This window comes from Bufo bufo, chromosome 2, assembly GCF_905171765.1.
Source record: "Bufo bufo chromosome 2, aBufBuf1.1, whole genome shotgun sequence".
In the NCBI taxonomy this organism is placed as follows: Eukaryota; Metazoa; Chordata; class Amphibia; order Anura; family Bufonidae; genus Bufo; species Bufo bufo.
Window position 1 is genome coordinate 372,515,123 of NC_053390.1, and position 23,906 is coordinate 372,539,028.

The 23,906-nt window shown below is 41.1% G+C and overlaps 1 protein-coding gene across 1 annotated transcript in view; it reads right to left on the reverse strand.

Annotated features, from left to right (window-relative positions):
• Positions 1-23,699, reverse strand: part of FREM1 (FRAS1 related extracellular matrix 1) — a 244,676-nt gene extending 220,977 nt beyond the window's left edge. The window contains 1 exon segment of the mRNA XM_040417167.1: positions 23,426-23,699. The gene's annotated coding sequence lies outside the window, so the exon portion shown is untranslated.
• Between the last annotated feature and the right edge of the window lie 207 nt (positions 23,700-23,906).

A 23,906-nucleotide genomic window follows, 5' to 3' on the forward strand; every position in this document is an offset into this window, starting at 1 on the left:
CAGCATAGGTTAGATCCTGTATCTAAAGGTGCCTATATATATTAATCTAAACAGATTTCAACCAAATGTTTGTCGGGTGAAATTTAACAACCAATGATAAACTATTATTGTCTGAAAAGAAGTCGGCTGTGTTTAATATTTTAGTTAGATAGTAGGATGAAAGAACATTCCCAGAAAGATCTTTTGTCCATCGTTGAATATGTATGGGTAGTTTGAACAACTTTAACGATCAATATATTGACTAAAATGTGTATGGCTGTGTCTACGAGCATTCATCATATATTTTTTTGTTTAACTGCTGTTCAATCCTCAACCAATTTATATCTCTTATTTCACACTAGCAGTAAAGAGACTCGGCAGGCTGTTTCACCAGCTACCTGAAGGCCCATTGGGCCCACTAACTATAATGGGGATCGGCAGAGATCTCAATTCAGGTAGCGTCCGGCAATGCCGGATCCAGAGAGCTCCGGCAGACTGTTTCCCACCGGATCAGGCTCCTGAATCTCTTTACCAATAGTGTGAAACTAGCCTAATGTGTATGGCCACCTTTACTCTCAACTCTTAAGCCACTCAGACACAGGATAACTGTCAAACATACGATAGTTCTGCAATGTTATTGCTGTGCTCTGTGCTTTGCTGAGTCATTTACATTGCTTAGTCAATTACATTAGTTAGTTAGTTAGTTAGTTAGTTAGTTAGTTAGTTAGCTCATATAATAATATCATACAGATAGTGGGAGATAATCAGTGTAGATTAGATAGTAATATAGTGTAGCTGATAGGTTCCAGTGCAGGGTGTTTGGTAGTGTGATAGGAATTACTGTACTGTGCATTTTCTCCAGTCTCAGGAAACTTCTAGCAGCTTGAAAAATTTAGCAAAAGTAAGCCACGCCTGTAGTGCGCGCACAATACGAGCATATTACATTGCCGATTTTCGCAATCAAGAAAATAATGACTGGAGATAACAAATTCTAGAATTTCGCGAATTTATCGCAAAAATTAGGCCAAAAATTTGCAAAATATCTAAAAAAAAAATATTGCCCATGCTGCTCATCACTATTATGGAAACTTTTTACTGGACCTCAAGCAACTTGGATGGTGTGCCTCTCCACTCTCCCTCCAGACTCTGGGAATTTGATTTCCAAATGAAATGCAAAATTTATTTTCATCTGAAAACAGATCTTTGGACCACTGAGCAACAGTCAAGTCTTTTCCCCCCTTTAGGCCATGTAAGATGCTTCTAACGTTGTCTCTGGAACCAAGGAATGCGACAGTTGTAGCCATGTCCTGGATACATCTGTGTGTGGTGGCTCTTGAAACACTGACGCCAGCCGTAGTCCACTCTGCCAATCTCTCCCAAATTTTTAATGGCCTCCTCTTGACAATCATTTCAAGACTGTGGTTATCCATGTTGCTTGTGCACCTTTTTCTACCACAATTTTTCCTTTCACTCAACTTTCCATTAATATGATTGGATACAGCACTCTGTGAACAGCCAGTCTTTTTTAGAAATGACCTTTTGTGGCTTAACCTTTATGTGGAGGATCTCAATGACTGTCTCCTGGACAACTGTCAAGTCAACAGTCTTCCCCATTAATGTATATCTTACTAAACCAGACTGAGGGACCATTTGAAGGCTTATGAAACCTTTGCAGGTGTTTTGTGTGATTAGCTGTTTAGAGTGTGAGACCATGAGTCTACTATATTGAACTTTTTCACAATCTTCTAATTTTTTGAGATACTAATGTTTGGGTTTTTATTAGCTGCAAGCCATAATCATCAACATCAAAAGAAATAAACACTTCAAATACATCACTCTGTATGTAATGCATCTATATGAGTTTCACTTTTTGAAATTAATTACTGAAATAAATCTTTTCGATGATATTCTAATTTATTTTGATGCACCTGTATATACTTTTCTATGACCATCAGATAATCCAGAACATTTAAAAGGTTTGTCCGCTTTTTTTAATATTAATGTCATCAATATCAGGATAGGTCATCAATATCAGATCGGGGACCGACTCTTGCCACCCCCGCCGATCAACTGTTTGAAGAGAAAACAGCACTCGTACATGCGTTGCCTTCTCTTCACTGTTTACCTGCTCACCGTCACAACTGCGGATGTGAGCAGGTGTAATCACAACTCCATCGTCCCACTCACTTCATTAGGATGGCTTATTTGTAATGACACTTGCTCACCACTGCGATGTCGATGGCAAGCAGGTAAACAGTGAAGAGAAGGCAGGCTGCTGTCTCTTCAAACAGCTGATTGGCAGGGGTGCCCACCAATGTGATATAGATGACCTTTTCGGAGGATAGGTAAATATAAAAAAGGCATTCAACCCCTTTAACAATTTGGCACCTATTAAATCCAATTATTGCTGAATGAAAGCAGTTTTAATGCTTTGTTGTCTCTATTGATAAAGCACTTTGTCAAATCATACCCTGTATAGTTTACATAACCCTATGGTTCAAGGGTCAGAACTACCGCCACAGGCCCGCCGTGGCTGGGTTGTTTGGGCCAATAGGTCCGGTCCTCACTTACAAGTACACACACAGTAGTTACGGCTGTCATCTATTATGGCCTGGGCCTCATTCCTCAGCTGTGCTCTCCGCAGCAGGTGTGATGCATCGGCTGAGTAGAAGAGTGCAGGGGCCAAGGATCATTCCCAAGCCTGTGCACTTTCCTACTCAGCAGGTGTGATGACATCACTGCACCGTGCCTGCTGAGGAGAGCGGGATTTACTCTGTTCATTGAGGAAATGGGGCTAGATGAGTATTGTATTTATACCACAAGGACAGCACTACTATAAGGAAGGCACTAAGGGGCCATAAATACTTTGGGGCCAATAACTACTTTATGGGGGCACTAAGGAGGAGCACTACTGTAAGGGGGGACTAAGGGGCCTTAATGGCTGTGTAGGGGGAACTAAAGAGCCATATTGCTGTGTAGGGGCACAAAGGGGGCATAGCTACTATGTGGGACACTAAAAGGGCATGCTACAGTGTATGAGCACTACAAGGGCATAACTACTATGTTGGGACACTAAAGTGGCCTTCTACTGTGTAGTGACACTAAGGGGGCATAACTACTGTGTAGAGGCACTAAGGGGGCATAACTACTGTGTGGGGGCAATAAGGGGGCATTCTACAGTGTGGCGGCACTAAGAGGGATATCTACTGTGAAGGGGATATAACTACTTTGTGGGGGCTCTAAGGGGGGCATTCTACTGTGCAGGGGCACAAAGGGTGCATATCTACTGAGTGGGTGGGGGGTTCTATGGCAGGTGTGGGCGGTCTTGATTAGTCGCCAGAAGGGCGTTACAGGGAAGTTGCACAGGGGGCTCTATTCAAAATTCAGACCCAGCCTTTTCTAGTTACAACCCTGCCCGAGTGGTTATCATCCTGCATTATACACTTTCACACCAATATCAAACACTATACTGGAAATATAATATTTTAAAAGCACACATTAAAATGAAATAGAAAATGCATTTATATCTTGTTTCGAGAGATCATATTTCTCCATGCAGTGACACACTTTTTCTATAGCAATACAGAGAGAAAATGTTCTTTCCCATGACTGAGTAGCTTAACATGGGATAACATGATCCAAAACAATCAGGAATTTGAGACAAGATTAAAATCTTAATTCTAACAATACATTTGCCTTGATAACCTTAGCACAGCAGTTAATGTCTTCCAGATGTTACAAGCTGGGTGGCACTAAGCAGAAAATGGAAATAAACAAGATCTCCTTAATTATATCATTCAAATATAGTTTCACGTGTTTTTTGGAAATGGCATTATATTGCAACTTTTCGCATAGTTTACATTACTGAGAAGAGATGTCTGTCACCTTCCAGATGTCTACTTCTAATTTGTATTTGTCACAGTTAAAATAGTCCTCCAGGCCCCCATGCCCAAAGAGCCCACCTGCTTTAGTACTACTGTTCAGCTGCTTGCCCTACCTTAGGATTTCTAGTAGGAAGGATATGGCTCTTCTTCTGCTTCAACCAGGGGCACTGTTGTACTACATGTTCTGACGCTGTCCAGCAAAATAAACGTCGTGATCTGGGCAGCATCAGGACACAATACAGCAGAGGCAGATGTCCAGAGCTGAAGGAGAGCAATAGCAGAGTAAGTATATACAAATGATTTTCAGTATTTTCTGGTCTTGGTCTGTTTTCTACTTTTTCTGGATTATGGGTCTGTTTTTTTTTATATTTTCTAGCTTGATTTTTTTTATTCTTGTCTCTTTTGTTAGTTTTTATGGTATGATGTCTGATTATGCTTTTTAAGTTTGCTCTGCTTTGGGGTCTGACTGATGACAATAATATCATGCAGTCATATGCAACGGAGGGGCCTGGAAATCCACTTTATAGGGGTTCTCTTGAAAAAGAGAACAGAGCTTGGTGCTGGACTTTAATAGTGCATTACACTACACATACAGAATTAAAGCTCCTGCAATCTAGTAGGAGCAGCCGAGAACAACTCTCCTTGATGCATAGCGCTCAATGAGTGCTATGCAGTGAATAGAGGAAGCAGCTATGCCTCGGGCATACTAGAGCTGCAGGGTCTTAACAGACCCTGATCAGCTCTGCCTGTGTACAATGCCTGGAGGCACTGTAGAGGAGGCTATGATAACTACTGGGGACACTATAGAGGGGCCTTATTTCTACAGGGGTAGTATAGAGGGGCCTTATTACTATTTTAGGCGGTATTATTACTACTGGTGGTACTGTAGCGAGGCATTATTATTGGGCACAATATGGAGGGCACTACTCCTAACAGGCACCTTCTGGGAGCAGTATAACTCTAGGAGGCACTATTAGTAATTAAGGCACTCTGGGAGAGAATTACTATTGGCGGGCCTTTTGGGAGCACTATTAGTATGTGGGGGACTATCTGTATGGCACTGTCATTTCCTTAGTATAGTATTTGGGGGCATTGAGGAGCACAGTGGGCACAGTATTGAGGGTAGCAATAGGATAGCACTTTTAAGATGCCAGGAGGAGGAGGAAGGCAAAGTGAGAAATCTAAGACGTCTGTGTGGTAAACTCTGCAGAGATGAGACATGGCTGTAAGAAGTCATGATGGCAGTCTGCTCTGAATGGAGAAGATGAGGAAAGGGAACGTCTACATTAGAGGACACATCCCTGGATGTTCTAGGTATGTAAGTATGTATGTTTAGTAGTGGTGAATGTAATGTCCATCCAAATATACCACTAGCACTGGGGCTGGGGGGTGCAGACATATTTCACATTCAAATACTAATAATACTGAAAATGCTCACCAATTACCTTTTCAGTATGACTGTAGACACAAGCTCAGTTAACTATTAACCAGTAGCCAAATCATGTAAATATACACCAAAAACTGGTAAACGAAACTAAAACTGATAGGCAGCCATACGTGGGGCCCTCACTTACTTTTTTTTAAATTTTTATATTATATTACAAGAGCCATATTAGTGAGAGTCCCACATACGACTGCCTATAGGGACCAGGACTGTGTGTAGGTGTATATTTATTATTAAAATTTTTCTTATTTCATGTATTATATATGAGATCACTTTATATAACATAAAATATTTTAATAAATAATATTGCCAGTACTCCAGCCACTTTGAGACACTTTTTGGTGTATATTTTACATTCGCCACACAAAAAGTGGGCCTGTCTGTTTAAAAATGGCAGGGCTGAAATTCAGTCCTAGTCCATCCCTATTAAGCCAAGGAGAACATGGGTTAGGGCACTATTAGAATGCCCAATTTTTGTGCCAATTATTGAGAACAGGCGTTCATAGGAACGCACATTTCAGATAACTGGCCCATATAATAGCAGCTGATAAGCAAATGAAAAAGCTTGTTTGTCGGCGGATGGGCATTTTTTATGATGGTGAAAGATGCCTGATTATAGGCAGCACATCTCTGTGTAATCAGGATGTGCTACCGATAATGAATTGAACAGAATGAAGGAGGAAAGACTGCAGCATCAATTGTTTCTCCTGCATTTACGGTAGTTTGCCTCGGTCTGTGTAATCAGGCCGGTAAAAACGAGCGCCGGTGGTGTTATCATCTATCAGCGCTTGCACTGTCCGAACGTGGCAGTGTAATAGGGCCTTACTCAGGGATTCATCTGCATTATATCAACATGGCTTTATTTTAATTAATTATTCTTGAAGACAGAGGTTAGCTGGGAAATACTCGACAAACATCAGGCCACGCTCAAATCTAAAAATAAATACATTTGTCTGTGTTTAGTGACAAAGACAGTAAGATGCAAGGTTGTCGGAGCAGATGTCAAATATCAATCCCAAATGTTTGCTGACAACTTTTATATTCTTGCTTAAAGTTATTTCAGGACTCTCCAGTAAGACAGTGCGAAGACCACAGATGTATTTAATATTATGCTCGTCCCAATAATTTACACGCAAGTGTGATAGGGATGTGGTATTTATTATGCATGGTAAAAAGCTATTGTAATGTGTGTCTGTCTTATAGAAACAAATGCGGTTAATAGTAATGTGAATAAAAAAACACGTTTTCTTACCCTAAACTCAAAAATATTTAAAAAACTGCATCATATCTGGACCTCAAACAAGCAAAGCGATTGGCGGACAAGAGAGGTCATAGAGGAAAAAGGAAAAACTGTCAACCTGACAGTGGAATTCAGGATAAATTGGAGGGATGCAAGAATGCTATCAGTGATTCCATAAAGGAAGGGTTTTGCGATATGATCAGGGAATGTTGAAGCATTTTTCTTGACTTATAGGCATTGTCCAGGTGTTTAATACTGATGACCTATCCTCAGGGAAGGTCATCAGTATGTGAACAGTGGGGGTTCTGACTCCCGGCACTGGTGCCGATCAGCCGTTTAGAGAGACTGCGGCTCTCAATGGGAGCTTAGGTCTCTTTCTAGGCCAGTGATGTCACATTAAAGTGAAATGGACTGAGCCAGAATACCCAGCACCAATGGACGGAACTGTGTGTGGTAAATTGCAATCAGGCTGCGGCTCTCATGGGAGCACAGCAGGCTCTTCAAACAGCTGTTCGGCATGGGTGCAAGGAGTCAATCCCCCACTGATCACATACTGATAAAATATTTTTAAGGTGGAGGTGTGGTCTGATGGGCAGGGAATATATTAATGTTCCGCTTTGGGGGGTTTGGTGGCAATAGGTCATAAAGTAAAGTCAAATATAAGTCTGCTGTGGTGCATACATTGATTTGTAGATCAGCTTCCCAATCATTGTATCTTTCTCAGATCCTGAGGAAGAGAGCCATTTGTTCTTGAAACATTGTGTCCACAATTGCTACTCACTCCACCTGGAACCTCTGACTCCTTGTTCCGGTAACACAACATCTACCCACCATCATTCACTACGTTTATATTGGATTCCATTTAGCGAGGTTAGACAATTTGAGGAAACCGAGAAGCCAAAGGACTATTTGCCATACCACACCTACACCATTGAGCACTAAACTGGCTAGCTCTGATACATACTTTTGTCTTAAACATTACATACAACCCATGGTGTTCGCTGTGCATATTACGCTGTCAAATAACAAATATGTGCAGCTATATAGATAATGGAGGATTTTATTTTTTTAAAAATCAACTAAAATAATTTTACAAAGTCTAAGTCAGTGTTCGGTCAGAGATTTCCAAAAGTAATTGTGAGCCAAAACCAGGACCAGGTCAAAAACAGAACAAGTGCAAATCTTTCCATTATACCTTATCTCTGTGTAGACTGTAGACTCTACTTTTTGTCTTGGCTCACAGTCTCTGAAGGAAATCACTGTGATCAAGTGTGAACTAGGCCTAACAGAGCAATAAGCAATATATTATTATTCAGGCCATGTTTTCCAAACTTGATTTCACTCTGTTGTTCCTCTGTCTGGACTAGATGATGGGGCATGCTATATAAGCAGCCACCTTCTTCTAATCCTTATAGGACTTTATGAATTGTGGAACCGTGAGCTGTACAACTCCCACCATCCTGTGAGAGATAAATTCATTCTTTAGCATTAGAATCTTTACTCTTCCTTTGGGACTCCCACCATTTATTCTTGAACATCTCACTTCTTTCCACCATCGTAAAAACCTCCTAAATGAACTATCTAATGTTTCAGTGGCAGCAGAAAATTACACACCGCATTAACCTACTACAAGCAGATGCTGGTAGGTACTTCCAACTATCTAGAGGATACACAGCTACATATGTATATAATGTAGAATATGCTTAATGGAGTTTATCTCCCAATAGGAGACTAAAATGTTTAAACTGAAAATCTCCAAAACCCTGCACTCACAATAAAAAAGCAAGCCCTCAACCTTGAAAAACTACTAGATCATTTGAACAGCTGTAGTAAAAAAGGGAATAAAGAGTGGCTTTTACCAGTGTGCTCTGCATATGGACATGCATAGTATCAATGTCATTCATTTGGTCCATGGGAAAATGATGGTACTGGATTAAAGGAGGTGACATTCTTGGGAAGTCAATGGCCCTAACAAAAGCTATGTAAACAGATTGCGTTTTACAGGAAGTATCACACAATGTATGCGATAACGGGTTGATTTCTAGGATAACCAGATAGAACCCATCAGCCTAGTTCCCAAAGTAAAACCGTCAATTTCTTGGAAGTCACAAATAACCATAAAATGTTGAAAATCATACATCTGCCATGGTAAATGAAGCATGAATATCCCCATTGTGCTGGGTACACAGCCATAATTGCTTTAGTCAGCTGGCTGCTGCATTTATCTACAAATCAAACAGATCACACAGCTATAATTTCCGATCTTCCAAGCCAGCATTCATAGCATTTTGAGCCAATGCTCCAGGCTTCACAATAATAGCTAAGGCAGACAAAACAAATGATTTCGTGTTTTACAACCTTCCACTGTCTGCTCTTAAGTGACTATTTTGTTTGCCCATCCCAAAAACATCATAATTAGAGACACACAGTGGTGGACATGTTCTAACCTGCAAGTCTGACGACGTCAGTTCTCAAAATCTGATTAGAAAAAAAATACGACAGTGGAAATCTAATTAGAAATAGCAAGCAGCATCACAAATAGATCAAAATGATGTGTTTTCAAATCAAGGTGCCATGTGGCACCCTATGAAACTCCCAGCAGCCAATCAAGCTAAAGGAATAGGCACTCAAGACACAACAAATGTCAGATCGGGTTGTATATTACTCCTTAGCGGGTTGTGGAAATGTATTTATTACTCTTTTTTTATTCAATTTGAAATCTATTACACTTATCACCATAAAGATAACTAGCTAGGGTAACATCTATCTAAAGTGCATGGCTAGCTTTAGGAGCGCTCTGCTGCATTCTTCCTTCTAGTCAATAGGACATACAGAAACAGCTGAGCATCATGTGTGTCTTAAGGTGGATTTACACAAGCCAATTATCAGGCAGATTATCGGGAACGACTGTTCCTGAGAACGCTCGTTCCCGACGATCTGCCAGTGTAAATGTACCACGATCACCCGATGAACGAGTGAAACGCTCATTCATTGGGTGATCCTGTCATTTGTGTAGGCACACCAATTATCGTTTCTGGGCAGCAGATTGTGCCGTCTAAACAGCGATCTGCCACCCAGAAACAATGATTTTGTATGGGGATGAGGGACTGCTATAGTGATCCCTTGTCCTCATACTGTGAAGGAGATTGCTGTACGTAAATGCAGCGGCCTCCTTCACTTAACACTTCCTTCCCGACAATCGGCTGCTACATCATGCAGTCTAAACCCTCCATTAATATTTTTTCATTGATAACTTTTTCGAATGTACCCGGATAAGTTATTCTTGCTTCTCTTAGTTTGTTCCAATTTTACATAATATTGGTTCTTGTTCTTTCGGGGCATTTTCTGCAATTTGAGATTAAATTGCTTTACAAATATGTTTCCTACAATTCCCTCTAGTATCTAAGGGGCATCACTAGGCTAAACCATCCAAGGCTTGGGCCCCAGATGTTATGTCCAGGGCTCCGGATGTAGAAGCTGCTGCCCAAAAGAACTGTCATCCTCACCGTCATCCTCAGGATGGTAATACAGTTGAAAAGGCAGCTATGTACAAAAGCCAATGGCTCCATTGCCACTGTTTACACTAACAGGCATTTGAACCATATGAGGAAATAAAATGGAGTGATGACATCATGACCAACTATGCCATGTCTCAGGCAGCGCATTATGAGGGCATTATGAAAACCTTATTAGTACTTGGAGCTCTATAGGGGAGCTTTATAGAGGAGTCTTGTTACTACTGAGGGCAGTATAGGCAGGCCTTATTACTTCTGGTGGCTCCATGGGGTCTTTATCACTACTAGGGGCACTACAAAGTGAGTATTACTACTGGAGGTATTGTGGCTGGAGGCACTGTTGAAGAACAAAGAGGGGTAGGGTTATGGAAAACTGAGGAACCTAAGATCACTGTGTAGCAAACTGCAGAAATGAGACAATGCTGAAATAAGTCATCATGGCGAACTGGGCCAACTGGAGAAGAAGAGGAAAAAGAATGTGTAGAATCATATGGCACTGGATGTAATAGATCTATAATGATGTTTACTCCTGTATTTTTGGTAGCACTGAATATAATGTCCATTCAAAAATCTTTAGCACTAGGGCTGGGGGGGAGATAGATCGAGAATTCGGCACATATACATTGGGGCTTTGGCACCAAATGATTTGAGTACCCCTATCTTAATGTCATTGGCTAAATATTTTTTGTTATTTTATTCATTAATATAGAACATACATATTCCACAGTGCTGTCCAGAAATTGTCATCACTCCCTATTTTCTAAACTGTGAACTAACCAGTCTAAATGTTTCAGGAGTGTAGGAGGATACCAGAGCACCTAGAAAGAGCCCACGTAAACAGGGGGAGAACTTCCAAACTCCATGCAGATATTGCCCTTGGTTGGGTTCAATTCAAGACACGACCAGTGCTATGAAGCAAATGTATTAACCACTAAGCCACTATGCATTTTTTGGGTTGTTTTAACTGAAGAAGGAAAATAAAAGAAGCACGATATATTTTGGATGGCTTTTATTTTTGAATGGAGCAACATTCTTCGTGAACAGTGGTCCACTTGACAACTGAAATAAAAGTGTTAAATTTCTGACCAAAGACTCTACAACCTAGAACCCCTAAATGGGTGTATGGTTTTTACTGGTCAGATGCTCAAGTCAGTACAGGAGCAGGTTTGTAACAGTCAGGAGCTGACAACAGGAGAGTTCTAAGATACCACAGGTCAAAACCAGGAGATTAAGATAAAAATTTGAAGGATCACCCTGTATTTATATATACTCAAAGAACACTATAACCTAAAATTATCAGTGGGTATAGGGAAAAAGCTATGAGCACAAGGCAAAAACCAGTAGGATCAAGTAGTAGGCAAAATCTATAGTTAGGGCAAAAATGTTTGTCAGGGTTAGAGTAGGCCTCATGCACTCGACCATTGTTATGGTCCGCATCCGAGCCGCAGTTTTTGCGGCTTGGATGCGGACCCATTCACTTCAATGGGGCCGCAAAAGATGCGGACAGCACTCCGCGTGCTGTCCTCATCCGTTGCTCCGTTCCGAGGTTCCGCAAAAAAAATATAGCATGTCCTATTCTTGTCCATTTTTTGCAGATCAGCGGTTTGCGGACCGCAAAAAACAGCACGGTCGTGTGCATGAGGCCTTAGGGTCAAAACACAGGTGTCACGGATGACGTTAGCAGATAGCTGGAACATATAAATAAACGAGCGACTGGCTTGATCCCAAACTAAGGAGCTTATAGGTGAGCCCTATAAAACCCTAAGAGCTCTCCCTGACTGCTATGCCCATGCAAGGGTCTGTATGGTAGACGATTGCATGCCCGCGTACCTAATACTGTGTGACACCTGAAAACCCTATAATAGTGAGGGGACACGACCACCGCCTCCCTGCACTTAATACGGACGGAGTCAGGGTCACCTCGAATCAAGCCAGCAAGGAAACACAAAAGTAAATGACTTATCTGAACAAACAGCAGAAGCAGCCTCCAGCAGTGAACACCTCATCCAGGAAGTAGTATAAACCGCAAAGTGAGGCAGTATGGGAGGGATTATAAAGGAAGACGATTAGTCGAAATAAGTGACACCTGGCAGAAGGAAAGGAGATGAGAAAGTGAAACCAAAACAAAGAACATCATACAAGAGGTAGAGAAGAACGTCTGCCAGATCTTCTCACAGAACTGGCGGTGACAACAGGACTACAAGCCAGAAAGGAATCTTTAGGCAAATAATACTTGTAGGATGTCTCTTTCAAGTCTTAGTGGCATAAAAAGTAGGCCACTAGTCAAGGAAATTTGTGGTTGGCAGCTGTGAGCAGCAAGCCTATGGCTGAGTGGGAAAACGGTTCTGGGTCTGGGAAGAAGTAACAAAAGTTTCACCTAGCCACCTTCTTTAGCTACAGTATGGAGCCTGCCAAAGCCATTGCTCCATACTTTATGGACCTTGAGTCTATACTGTAGTTTGTATCCCATTTTTGCCCATTATAGTCTGATGTAAAATATAAAATGTTGAGAATTAAAAAGTAGCTGGCACTTGGTGTTGTAGTTTACACTTGGTACTTGCTACTTTACTACCACTATATAATGCTGGCAGTCCTTGCCCACAGGTATGGCCGCCGAAATACTCACCCTGTGTTGCTGGTGGTTTATGCCTGCCTGCATCTTTTTGCTCTCTCCTGGTGGCCATAGCTGCCAGTATCTGGTAACATGCTGTAGGCCTCACCTGACCATCTCTGTTCCCTTCTCTGCCGGCATGAGATCAAGCACACACCCTTGTCTGGCGTACATCTTTGCTTGAGATATCAAGTATACAATGTCACCTATACATCGGGCGATTATCTTTTCACTTTAATCTCATAGACATGTGCTATCAGATTGCTTATTAATATATCTTAATCAAGTCAGGTGGTTATATACAGTCAGGTCCATAAATATTGGGACATTGACACAATTCTAAGATTTTTGGCTCTATACACCACCACAAGATGTGCTTTAACTGAAGACTGCAGCTTTAATTTGAGGGTATTTACATCCAAATCAGGTGAACGGTGTAGGAATTACAACAGTTTGCATATGTGCCTCCGACTTGTTAAGGAACCAAAAGTAATGGGACAGGAAAATAATCATAAATCAAACTTTCACTTTTTAATACTTGGTTGCAAATCCTTTGCAGTCAATTACAGCCTGAAGTCTGGAACGCATAGACATCACCAGACGCTGGGTTTCATCCCTGGTGATGCTCTGCCAGGCCTCTACTGCAACTGTCTTCAGTTCCTGCTTGTTCCTGGGGCATTTTCCCTTCAGTTTTGTCTTCAGCAAGTGAAATGCATGCTCAATCAGATTCAGGTCAGGTGATTGACTTGGCCATTGCATAACATTCCACTTCTTTCTCTTAAAAAAACTCTTTAGTTGCTTTTGCAGTATGCTTTGGGTTATTGTCCATCTGCACTGTGAAGCACTGTCCAATGAGTTCTGAAGCTTTTGGTTGAATATGAGCAGATAATATTGCCCGAAACACTTCAGAATTCATCCTGCTGTTTTTGTCAGCAGTCACATCATCAATAAATGCAAGAGAACCAGTTCCATTGGCAGCCATACCTGCCCATGCCATGACACTACAACCACCATGCTTCACTGATGAGGTGGTATGCTTAGGATCATGAGCAGTTCCTTTCCTTCTCCATACTCTTTTCTTCCCATCACTCTGGTACAAGTTGATCTTGGTCTCATCTGTCCATAGGATGTTGACCCAGAACTGTGAAGGCTTTTTTAGATGTCGTTTGGCAAACTCTAATCTGGCCTTCCTGTTTTTGAGGCTCACCAATGGTTTACATCTTGCGGTGAACCCTCTGTATTCACTCTGGTGAAGTCTTCTCTTGATTGTTGACTTTGACACACATACACCTACCTCCTGTTCTTGATCTGGCCAACTGTTGTGAAGGGTGTTTTCTTCACCAGGGAAAGAATTCTTTGGTCATCCACCACAGTTGTTTTCCGTGGTCTTCCGGGTCTTTTGGTGTTGCTGAGCTCACCGGTGCGTTCCTTCTTTTTAAGAATGTTCCAAACAGTTGTTTTGGCCACGCCTAATGTTTTTGCTATCTCTCTGATGGGTTAGTTTTGTTTTTTCAGCCTAATGATGGCTTGCTTCACTGATAGTGACAGCTCTTTGGATCTCATCTTGAGAGTTGACAGCAACAGATTCCAAATGCAAATAGCACACTTGAAATTAACTTTGGACCTTTTATCTTCTCATTGTAATTTGGATAATGAGGGAATGACACACACCTGTCCATGGAACAGCTGAGAAGCCAATTGTCCCATTACTTTTGGTCCCTTAACAAGTGGGAGGCACATATGCAAACTGTTGTAATTCCTACACCGTTCACCTGATTTGGATGTAAATACTCTCAGATTAAAGCTGACAGTCTGCAGTTAAAGCACATCTTGTTTGTATCATTTCAAATCCATTGTGGTGGTGTATAGAGTCAAAAATCTTAGAATTGTGTTGATGTCCCAATATTTTTGGACCTGACTGTAAGTGCCTATTCCTTTACCAGTATATATAGGTTGTGATGGCCCTATAATGTGGTGGCTGACATACATATTTGGTGGGTATTATTTTAGTAAGCTATTTATTACATCCTCTTTATCAGTACTAATCATATTGGAGACATAAGATTTTGTCCCCTGAGGAACTGGCACCCTTGAGAGGTGCAGTGGAACGGTTCAGAACATATGCCAGTGTCTGGAGCATATGATTATGTTTGGGACATATGGCAATATTTGGATCATCATGTCTATTTTTTCTCTAAGGCTACTTTCACACTAGCGTTCGGGGCTCCGCTTGTGAGCTCCGTTTGAAGGGGCTCACAAGCGGCCCCGAACGCATCCGTACTGCCCTAATGCGGATCCGCTCAGAATGCATCAGTCTGGCAGCGTTCAGCCTCCGCTACGCTCCGCTTCGGGTGTCCGCCTGGCCGTGCGGAGGCAAACGGATCCGTCCAGACTTACAATGTAAGTCAATGGGGACAGATCCGTTTGAAGATGACACAATATGGCTCAATTTTCAAACAGATCCGACCCCATTGACTTTCAATGTAAAGTCTGGACGGATCCGTCTGAACTACTTTCACACTTAGAATTTTTTCTAAACTATAATGCAGACGGATCCGTTCTGAACGGATCCAAACGTCTGCATTATAGGAGAGGATCCGTCTGTGCAGACACCAGACGGATCCTCTCTGAACGCAAGTGTGAAAGTAGCCTTAGATATATTAATTATTATTTTTGAGTATGCGTTTTGTATATTTGGTTACATTTATTATTGGAGGACCACAGACTATTGACTTATCTCTGTGATAGATTTCTTTAGGTGGTGGTATTTATCCCTTGTCAGGGCCATATAGGGCTTTTAGGAAGTTCCTGACACGGGATCACCCCTATCAGGGTGGCTATTTCTTTTTGTAGGCAGGGCTCATTAGTCTATAGGGGCAGCACTGAGGGTGAGTTATCCTTTACTTTTGCAGCATCAGCTCCAATTCTCCCAGTTGAAAAAATCTTTAAATTGCACTTATTGGGGTATCTTAATAAATATTATTAAAGGTTACGTTTTACACTGTTAAAGGTGCTCTGTGATACATCTCTGTTCCCTGCCTGTTAGTTCCTGCCGTGCTCCCATGTGCATCCATATGGCAATGTCTGAGAATGCAGTGAGTAATCATCCAATAACCATCATGCAAGACAACAGGATACCTTAAAAAGGCATCCATTTGTCACAAAAGAAATTAAAGGGAACAGGTCTGTTTGAAAATGCAAAATAATCAGCAGGCAGCATGTTATAGAGCAGGAGGAGCTGAATAAATTGATATATGGTTTTGTGTGAAAAGATTTAGTAAAACTTGTATTTCATTTATTTAACCCCTTTAGGACACCTTAGGACCAGGCCATTTTTTGCAAATCTGACCAGTGTCACGCTTTGACCTATCCAGGCCATTCTGAGATTGTTTTCTCGTCACATATTGTAATTCATGACACTGGTAAAATGAAGTCAAAAAAATTAATTTTTATTTATAAAAAAATACCAAATTTACCAAAAATTTGTAAAAAATTGCAAATTTCCAAGTTTCAATTTCTCTACTTCTATAATACATAGTAATACCTCCAAAAATAGTTATTACTTTTCATTAACCATATGTCTACTTCATGTTTGGATCATTTTGGGAATGATATTTTATTTTTTGGGGATGTTACAAGGCTTAGAAGTTTAAAAGCAAATCTTGAAATTGTTCCGAAATTTTCAAAAAAATTTAGGGACCAGTTCAGGTCTGAAGACACTTTTTGAGGCTTACATAATAGAAACCACAGAAAAATTACCCCATTCTATAAACTACACCCCTCAAGGTATTCAAGAATTAATGGAAAATAGAGATACAATTTTTTCACATTTTTGGCAGATTTTCCATTTTAATAATTTTTTTCCAGTTACAAAGCAAGGGTTAACAGCCAAACCAAACTCAATATTTATGGCTATAATTCTGTAGTTTACAGAAACACCCCATATGTGGTCGTAAACTACTGTACGGGCACACGGCAGGGCGCAGAAGGAAAGGAATGCCATACGGTTTTTGGAAGGCAGGTTTTGCTGGACTGTTTTTTTTTACAACATGTCCCATTTGAAGCCCCTCTGATGCAACCCTAGAGCAGAAACTCCATAAAAGTGACCCCTATCTAAGAAACTACACCCCTCAAGGTATTCAAAACTGATTTTACAAACGTCGTTAACCCTTTAGGTGTTCCACAAGAGTTATTGGCAAATGGAGATGAAATTTCAGAATTTAAATTTTTGTGCAAATTTTCCATTTTAATTCATTTTTTCCAGTAACAAAGCAAGGGTTAACAGCCAAACAAAACTCTATATTTATGGCCCTGATTGTGTAGTTTACAGAAACACCCCATATGTGTGCCTTCTGTACGGGCACACGGCAGGGCGCAGAAGTAAAGGAATGCCACACGGTTTTTGGAATGCAGAGTTTGCTGGACTGTTTTTTTTTACACCATGTCCCATTTGAAGCCCCCCTGATGCACCCCTAGAGTAAAAACTCCAAAAAAGTGAACCCATTTTAGAAACTACGGGATAGGGTGGAAGTTTTGTTGGTACTAGTTTAGGGTACATATGATTTTTGATTGCTCTATATTACACTTTTTGTGAGGCAAGGTAACAAGAAATAGCTGTTTTGGCACCGTTTTTATTTTTTGTTACTTACAACATTCATCTGACAGGTTAGATCATGTGGTATTTTTATAGACCAGGTTGTCACGGACTGGCCGATACCTAATATGTATACAATTTTTTTATTTATGTAAATTTTACACAATGATTTCTTTTTTGAAACAAAAAAAAATCTTGTTTTAGTGTTTCCATAGTCTGAGAGCCATAATTTTTTCAGTTTTAGGGCGATAACCTTGGGTAGGGTATGATTTTTGCGGGATGAGATGACGGTTTTAATGGCACTATTTTGGGGTGCGTGTCACTTTTTGATCGCTTGCTATTACACTTTTTGTGATGTAAGGTGACAAAAAATGGCTTTTATTACACCGTTTTTATTTTTATTTTTTTACGGTATTCACCTGAGGGGTTAGGTCATGTGATATTTTTATAGAGCAAGTTATTACAGATGCTGCGATATCTAATATGTATACTTTTTTTTATTTATGTAAGTTTTACACAATGATTTCATTTTTGAAACAAAAAAAATCATGTTTTAGTGCTTCCATAGTCTGAGAGACAGAATTTTTTCCGTTTTTGGGCGATAACCTTGGGTAGGGTAAGATTTTTGCGGGATGAGATGACGGTTTTATTGGCACTATTTTGGGGTGCGTGTGACTTTTTGATCGCTTGTTATTACACTTTTTGTGATGTAAGGTGACAAAAAAATGGTTTATTTAGCACAGTTTTTATTTATTATTTTTTACGGTGTTCATCTGAGGGGTTAGGTTATGTGATATTTTTATAGAGCCGGTCGATACGGACGTGGCGATACCTAATATGTATACTTTTTCTTTATTTATGTAAGTTTTACACAATGACAGCTTTTTTAAAACAAAAAAGATTATGTTTTAGTGTCTCCATATTCTGAGCCATAGTTTTTTTATTGTTTGGGAGATTGTCTCAGGTAGGGGCTCATTTTTTGCGGGATGAGGTGACGGTTAGATTGGTACTATTTTGGTGGGCAAATGCCTTTTTGATCGCTTGCTGTTGTACTTTTTGTGATGTAAGGTGACAAAAAAATGGTGTTTTTAGCACAGTTTTTATTTTTTATTTATTATAGTGTTCATCTGAGGGGTTAGGTCATGTGATATGTTTATAGAGCCGGTCGATACGGATGCGGTGATACCTAATATGTATACATTTTTTTCCCCCCTATTTTTTACCAATTTTTTTTAACTTTATTTGGGGAAAATGAAGTTTTTGTTTATTTTTACTTGAAACTTTTAATTTTTTGGGGGGAAAACTTTATTTTTTCAACTTTTATTTTCACTTTATTTTTTGTCCCACTTTGGGACTTTAACTTTTGGGGGTCTAATCCCTTTACAATGCATTCCAATACTTCTGTATTGGAATGCATTGGCTGTATGAGTAATACAGTGTGTATTACTCATACAGCTTCCGGCCTGTGAGATCCAGGGGGCTGGATCTCACAGGCACGTCACAGGAAGGCAGCGGGGATGCCTCAGGAAGGCATCGCGCTGCCTCCCATGCCATCGGGTCCCCCCTACAGCCCCATGGGGACCCGATGGCACCGCCGCCAGCCGCCGCAACCGCAAGTAAAAGCCGCAAACCGCAGGTCTGAATTGACACGGGAACCCCCCCGCGCATTTAGCCAAGGTGCCTGCTCAATGATTTGAGCAGGCACCTGGTCCTTAAGTTCCAGGACAACATGCCGTACCGGTATGCCATGTGTCCTGAAGAGGTTAAATTCCTGCTCATTTTGGGCTTTGAAGTCCAGGAGGCGGTCCTATCAGTGATTGACAGCTATCTCTGTATACACAGTCATAGAGGGAAGGCTGTCAATCACTGATAAGACCACCTCCTTGACTTCAAAGCCCAGAATGAGCAGGGATATAAATGAATAAAATACAAGTACTACTGAATCCTTTCCCATAAAACTATACATCAAGGTGCTCAGCTCTTCCTGTCCTATAACATACTACCTTCAGCTTAGGCACCACGTTCAACATGGCAGGTTCCCTGTAAGAAATGAATAACTAATGGTCTAGAACTAATACAGTGTATATGAGCAGTATATGAAAATATTTTTAAGACAAAATTTTCAGCATTACTTGGGCCTGATATTGCAATGATTTTCTTTTTTAAACAATTCTGTTCTTTCAATGTTTTGCCTAATGCCCCTCACACACATAAGCTTGCCATACACATTTGCCATTTCTTAGCAGATCCCTCCTATTTTAACAGGACCTGCCAACAATCTAATTTATATGGAGGCATCTGGACTGTCCTTCAATGTCTATCACTGTAGGAAATAAAAGTCAGACAGGTCGAGTTTTAATCCCTATTCAAACAACATGTCTGATCAGTAGTGCTAATTGGGCATGTATGTATTGGAGCCAGGATAGCGTTCCCTGTCTTATTTATATGGCCAACGTCGGACTGGGGTGCCTTGAGCCCAGCAGTGAAATTCATTCTGGAGCCCACTGTAAAGCTATATACAAATTTTATCTGATCATACACTGGCAGGCAGCAGCAGGATGAAAGGTGATTGCCTATAGGGGCCCTTGAAGTGACTTTGAGAAGGCAGGTCCCTGATGAAAGAGGATACTCTCTGGCCTGCCTCTGTACTTAGAAGTCATCTCAGCTACCGGATACATCTATAATAATCAACTGGGTACTTTGTTTTTATATTAACATGGCTGGTTAAGATGCTGTATGCAGTTTAATTATATGTAATGCAGTCAATGTTCTGTGCCATGTGCCACTTGTGCACTAGAGGTCTATCTTGCTCAGCGGCCCACCGAGGAATTCACCTGTTCCTCTGTATGCCTCTCAGAGACTGTACAGTCGTGGCCAAAAGTTTTGAGAATGACAAAAATATTAGTTTTCACAAAGTTTTCTGCTAAGCTGCTTTTAGATCTTTGTTTCAGTTGTTTCTGTGATGTAGTGAAATATAATTACACGCACTTCATACGTTGCAAAGAGTCAGTATTTGCAGTGTTGACCCTTCTTTTTCAGGACCTCTGCAATTTGACTGGGCATGCTCTCAATCAACTTCTGGGCCAATTCCTGACTGATAGCAACCCATTCTTTCATAATCATTTCTTGGAGTTTGTCAGAATTAGTGGGTTTTGTTTGTCCACCCGCCTCTTGAGGATTGACCACAAGTTCTCAATGGAAATAAGATCTGGGGAGTTTCCAGGCCATGGACCCAAAATGTCAACGTTTTGGTCCCCGAGCCACTTAGTTATCACTTTTGCCTTATGGCACGGTGCTCCATCGTGCTGGAAAATGCATTGTTCTTCACCAAACTGTTGTTGGATTGTTGGAAGAAGTTGCTGTTGGAGGGTGTTTTGGTACCATTCTTTATTCATGGCTGTGTTTTTGGGCAAAATTGTGAGTGAGCCCACTCCCTTGGATGAGAAGCAACCCCACACATGAATGGTTTCAGGATGCTTTACTGTTGTCATGACACAGGACTGATGGTAGCGCTCACCTTTTCTTCTCCGGACAAGCCTTTTTCCAGATGCCCCAAACAATCGGAAAGAGGCTTCATCGGAGAATATGACTTTGCCCCAGTCCTCAGCAGTCCATTCACCATACTTTCTGCAGAAGATCAATCTGTCCCTGATGTTTTTTTTGGAGAGAAGTGGCTTCTTTGCTGCCCTTCTTGACACCAGGCCATCTTCCAAAAGTCTTCGCCTCACTGTGCATGCAGATGCTCTCACACCTGCCTGCTGCCATTCCTGAGCAAGCTCTGCACTAGTGGCACTCCGATCCCGCAGCTGAATCCTCTTTAGGAGACGATCCTGGCGCTTGCTGGACTTTCTTGGATGCCCTGAAGCCTTCTTAACAAGAATTCAACCTCTTTCCTTGAAGTTCTTGATGATCCTATAAATTGTTAATTGAGGTGCAATCTTAGTAGCCACAATATCCTTGCCTGTGAAGCCATTTTTATGCAACGCAATGATGGCTGCACGCGTTTCTTTGCAGGTCACCATAGTTAACAATGGAAGAACAATGATTTCAAGCATCACCCTCCTTTTAACATGTCAAGTCTGCCATTTTAACCCAATCAGCCTGACATAATGATCTCCAGCCTTGTGCTCGTCAACATTCTCACCTGAGTTAACAGCAATGAAATGCAGTGGAAAGGTTATTTTGGGATTAAGTTAATTTTCATGGCAAAGAAGGACTATGCAATTCATCTGATCACTCTTCATAACATTCTGGAGTATATGCAAATTGCTATTATAAAAACTTAAGCAGCAACTTTTCAAATTTCCAATATTTATGTCATTCTCAAAACTTTTGGCCACGACTGTATATGGCCTGCTTTAATCTGGCCCTGGATCCACTTGTTGTAGAGGCACCTATGTGTAAAAAACACCTTTATATAGCACAAGCAAGAACAAATTTAAAGGGGTTGTCCAAGATAATTAAAAATCTAAGACATGCCGCCAAAATGCTGTTTCTCTGCTCCACCAGTCCAATTCTCAGACTGTATCAGTGATGCGCAGACATCTGGCATGTCATATCTGCAGTCAAGAAAGTTTCATAGTTTTCTATGGGGACATACATAGGAATCCTGGAGGAGCATTTTTGCCCCTTTTCAGGCGTATAAGATTTGTGGTCAAGCGATAATCAAGCAGATGCAGTACCAAAAAAGACAAAGACTAAAGGTGCATTTACACTGCCCAAGTATCGGGCAGATTATTGGGAACGACCGTTTATGTGAACAGTCGCTCCTGTCAAGTAAATGTGCCGCTGATCACCCAAGTGATCCTGTCTTTCATACAGGCACCACCGATCACGGCTTCTGGGCAGCAGATTGTGCTGTCTAAACAGTGATCTGCTGCTCAGAAACCATGATTCTGTATGAGGACGAGGGGACGAGGGATCGCAATGTAAATGCAGCAGTTTCCTTCACTGAACGAGCAGCCAACTGTCAGGAAGAAGCACTTCCTTCCCGACAATCGTCCGCTCAGCCGGCCAGTGTACATCCAGTTTAAGACGCAGATTTACTAATCTTATAGATGACATCAATTTAGACTGTCTAGACATGCAGCAGATTTGTCACAGTGGTTCAGGCTGGATAATAAATGTGGAGCAGGGACACTTGACTCTATACGAACTATTGGTTGGCTTACTTTGACACAGAGTTGTGCTGAAATGTAGGTGCAAAATGGCGCATCTTAAGTCCTGCCCTCCTTCCCATGAAGCTTCTTTCACTTTCACCCCTTTTTTCAAGCACTTCAGAAAAAACCCTAGATGTGCCAATTTATATACTACCATATGATCCCATTTTGATGTGTTTCTCTTCCAAGTGTCACAATAATAGTGCACAATACAACTGTTGCAGTAATGAGAAGTCTCTGAAAGCACAATATTACCCTCAGATACTAAATTACTGTGCTAGAAGAAAGCCAAGAGACTGGGGAATAAATGATTGTGTCCTTATAAGACCATGTGTATTCTCTAAGAAAGTTGCACAGTTAAATAAAATATTAGTTTTCATCTCAGTTTCTCTGAACAATGAATCTGCTGAGTAAAGGCGTCTGCATTTTGGGCAAAGGAACGCCCGGCCCATAATAGAACAGTCCTTTCCTTGTCCGTAATGCATACAAGAATAAGACATGTTCTATATTTTTCGCGGATGCCACGGAACAGACATACGGATGCAGACAGCATCGTCCCCATTAAAGTGAAGGGGCCCGCATTCGATCAGCAAAAAATGCAGATCGGATGCGGGCAAAAAATCTATTTGTGTGCATGAGCCCTAACACTGATAACAGAATTGACACAATTTGGATAGTGTTACCTTTATCAGTACCAAGAACAAAGACCGTGGAGATAACCGCCTACTACTACATTAATATGCAAGATGTTGGCTCTATAAAAGCAGTAAGGAATAAATTACTACTACATATATGATTCTAGAGCTTATATAGTATGTATATTATATGCCGGAGTATGTTATTCCATGCAACTAATGGAAACATTCAGAAAGCTAGGATGCCATCACAAATGATAGGAACAAGTAAAGTCCCTTAAAGCAGAGAACCCATGAAGTATGCAAAATAACATAATAGTACCAGTAGGCAGAAAAGCACAATTCCCTAAGGTGTAATACTCACAGTTCTTAATAAATGGCCTCTAAAACTCCAAAGTTAGACAGAGAGTCCCTGTAGTCTCACTGTGTGGTGGCTTCTTCAGTGCTTGCACTCCAGGTTAAAGCGTGGTGACTTTAGCTGAGAATGTCCAGGGAAGAGAAATCTTGGGAGTATGTGATAAGAGCACTTATAAGAATGTTATAAGATGTTTACTCTAAGAGAAGTCATTGGCAGCCTGCCCTGGTGCTTACTCCTTGCTGCATGAGTCTGCTGAGACCCCACAGAGCACTTGTTAATGAGATCTGGGCTTCATCAGGGCTTGCCGCTGCAGGCTGCCAGCTGTAAAGTTTACTTCCCCTCCTCAAATGACACAGCTGGAAACCCCACTCCCACATTTATGTGCTCAGATTTTCGCAGATTCCCATGCTACAGGGGTCCATCATCGCATGTCTCCTGTACACTAAGGTTATCACAACCTCAGCTCTGAGGAATCCAAGCAGAAGAG